Raw genomic sequence first — 3,708 nt, forward strand, 5'->3', positions numbered from 1 at the left:
CATTCAAAATATTTCCTCTGTTTAACATATAATTTCAATTGATAGCTAACAACATGAAAACTTAAATGTACACTTAAATATATCCAATTTTTGATTAGTCTGTGAAGGTGAAAGATCATAGACATTATGAAGAGTGATATCAACATAAATTGTTTTAACCCATTCCTTAATTATATATTTTCTCACTTGCAGAATGTGCTATAAATAGTAACCAAAATTTCTTTGTAGCAGTGCCAATCTTCAGCTTAGCATATGAATTCAAACAGGAGAGACTGAAATTCTGATCAGTGTGTCTTCAGTTTAACCTGAATTCCTGCTGATTGAACTATGAGGCAATAATGACAGCTTCCTCACAGAGAAGGGTCACTGAAAACTGTACCCTTCATGACCTCATCACCAAAGAGTAAAATAGTTTATTTTTCCTAAACACTACAGTAGGGAGTTTTCGGAGTAAGGACTATTTTCAGTGCACAATAACATATCAGAATTCGTGTATAGACAATAAAGCAGCATACCACAAATCCCTAGAACACCAAGCTGGATATTCTCCTTCCTGCAGGTTTCTTCCACATGTTTTGAGATTAAAAACAATGATAAAGGCTTTGCATTTCCTCCCTGTCCCAATTGACTACAAGTCAGTTGAACACTGTCTACAAACATTGCTTTTTAATATTCTGCAAGGCTGAATTTTTTTATTTAGATGGTGGCTGTATAATTTCCAAAGAACAGTGGTTAGTGATCTGTTTATCAGGCAGATAGATACCCTCTCTTAAGGAATAATCTTTATCTTTCTTCACAGGTTGTGGAATCCTTAAAATCAGGGAACATGTCTCGTTTCACTTTTTATATTTAAATGTATCTGTATTGCTTAGGAGAATGCTAATTAAAGGTGTTTAATAAGTGTATGTTGACTTTTTGCAGATGTGGCAGTATCTAGGGAAAAGGAAAGTCTTTTCTTCCTATACTTTTCTTATATTCCTATTACATAACACTAGACAAGAATCAGAATGAGCTATGATTTCAATAAAATCCATTAAATGTTTATACTGTATTAAATGCTCAAAATCTACGATGATGAAAAATAAGGTACACTGTAGCAGTTTGTAACCTAGTGTTCTGCAAATATCTATGTACTCTAATAAATCCATAAGTCCATGTGACTTAGTTTTTGCAGAATTATTTTTTAAAAAGAGCATTCAATTAGATCACTTGTCAACATTAATACATCTGAAAAATCCATTTCTTCCTTCTCCAATTTCCACTGAATAGGGACCATCCCACAGATTCACATTCCAAACTCCACAAGCCCTATTATGAGTTTAGGGAACTTTGTTCTCTCAGTCCCTTTTCTCTCGTTACATTTATTAGAGAGCATGGCACCCTCCCAGCAAGCAAAAGGAAGAAAATAACAGAGAAAAAATAGTGGGAAGTCTGTGAACACTCACATATTTTAAAAATTCTTCTTAGTATTTTATTGACCTCCTCAATTAGATTATTGGAATAAGCATAAAGCAGAATATTCTTCTACAAAACATTTTTTTCACAATACATATGAAGGATGCAAAGTTTTATATTTCACTATATTTTTCATAATTCTAAGAGCAGGTTTTAAGACAAGTTTTCCTTTGTGATGTTGATTTCTTACAATATTCACCCAATGTCTCTGAAACTAAAGGGCAAACCTAGCTGGTCCATTCAGTGTCACGTTTTGAGTAATACATCTTTTCCAGTCTAAAATAATATTTACCACCAATAGTGCTGTACAATTTAAGTAAACCTGAAGAAACTTTTTTTCCAACTTTTCAGGACTTTATTTGGTTTCCAGGACCAGATTCTGTACATTTCCAAGCTTCCTACTCCAACACCACTAATAGTATTTCACCTTCAAAAGTTTGATTTTTTTTTTTCTGGAATGTCAATGATACTCATGGTTTGCTGGTTACATCTTCAAGTCACACTTCTCCTGCTTTACTTTTTAATTGTGCATTTTTCCAGCCAGCGTGTTTGCTGTCTTTCTCCTGAAGAATCTTGTTCCATTCCTCTAGGACCTTCGCCTCTTCCAGAAGGGCCTTTCCCTCCTCTTGAAAAACACTGTTCTCCTCTCTCAGAGCCTTGTTCTCTTCACAAAGGGCCTGCTCCTCCTTCCACAGAGCTTGTTCTTCCATCTCCAGTGCAAGTCCTTCTTCCATCAGGGCCTGTTGCTCCAATCTGATCGCACACTCCTGATGCTGTAGGGCATTGATCTCCTCATGTAGAGAACTTATTTCTTCTTGAAGGGTTTTCGCCTCGTTCTGGGAGGTTTTCTCCTGTTCCCTGAGAGCCTTGATCTGAACTTCCAGGGCTCGATTCTGTTGCCAATAAGACTTACTTTCTGTGTTCAAGGCGTTGACTTTTTTCCCCAGGTGGTTTTTGATTATCTAAAATCACACTTTTAAACGTACACAGCAGCTGGTTTCGCTGTCTCAGGGACTGGTTCTCCCCCCGGATTAACTGATTGCCCATTCGGAAAGCTTTGTTTTCTCCTCGAAGGGCTTTGTTTTCTCCCCAGAGGGACTTGTTTTCTTTTCTGAGAGCCTTGTTCTCAGCCCTGGACACCTTATTGTCTCTCTGAAGGTTTTTTTCCCACCTCCTGAGATCCATGTTTGAGCTTGTTTTGATCTTGGGTACAAGAGGAAAACAAATGCAGTGTCTTCCGTCTTTTAAATTCAGAGACAACCATTGTTTCTTAGTGTTTTATCTGAGAAGAGTATATAAACTCCTGGTGTTCTGGGTTCAACCAAAGGTGAACTAATGATATTTGGAATAAAAAAGGTCCTAGATTTGTTGAGAATGTGTTTGTATAGAATTGGCTGTTGGTTGACTTGCACAAATAGTAAACCCAGCAGGGATCTAAGAAGGTTCAGCGAGGTTCACTGCAGGGGAAGAAAAAGTGAATTTATGAAGAGAAGTCAGCAAATTAACTATTAGGTTGATATAAAAAAACTGAATAAGTTTAAATCCCAACACACAAAAATTACACAATAATAATTCTAGATTACATATTGAATCTAGATGCTAGATAAAAGTTAATGTGTTGAATTGTTATGTGTTAAACTAAGCTAAACTCTGAGCTAAACTATGTATAATCAACTATTAATCTTTCACTAATATATTCATTATTTTAATTAAATCATCTGCTATTGGTGTGGAAAAATACCATCTATTTTTTTAAAAAATGTCTTGCTTTGTGAGAACTAGAAAATATTTTTTAAAGAAGTTATACACTATAATTTTTACCATATTTACCTAGGCATTTAGTAGTAATATTGCAAATTTAAACAATTATTCACATACATTTCTCTCGTCTCTGAATTCCCTGCAAGCCTGATTCCTCTTAGTACTAGAAAACAACTTGTCAAGATTTTATGTCATCAATAGTGATGTCATATGCTGTTGACTCTAATGATATAATGGGTGCTATACATAGTGTTTGGCTGGTTTTTGGTATGTTTTTTAAGAAAAAAATATAATTAAAAAGTAAGGTCATATTAGATACCTGTCTATACTATTAGTGAATATGTATTTAGTCCTTGCTTTCATCTAAATTATTAAAATTAATTTATAAGATTGATTTTTGTTATAAGCAAAATAACTTCTAATTATCATAACCTAGGAATTAACAAGTACTAGTAAACACTGTACAATTAAAGGTGAAAATACTTTAAATGA

The 3,708-nt window shown here is 34.5% G+C and overlaps 1 pseudogene; it reads right to left on the reverse strand.

Moving 5' to 3' along the window:
- Nucleotides 1-1,952: 1,952 nt before the first annotated feature.
- On the reverse strand, nt 1,953-2,719 carry LOC132508708 (coiled-coil domain-containing protein 70-like; annotated as a pseudogene).
- Between the last annotated feature and the right edge of the window lie 989 nt (nt 2,720-3,708).

This window comes from Lagenorhynchus albirostris, chromosome 18, assembly GCF_949774975.1.
Source record: "Lagenorhynchus albirostris chromosome 18, mLagAlb1.1, whole genome shotgun sequence".
Taxonomy (NCBI): Eukaryota; Metazoa; Chordata; class Mammalia; order Artiodactyla; family Delphinidae; genus Lagenorhynchus; species Lagenorhynchus albirostris.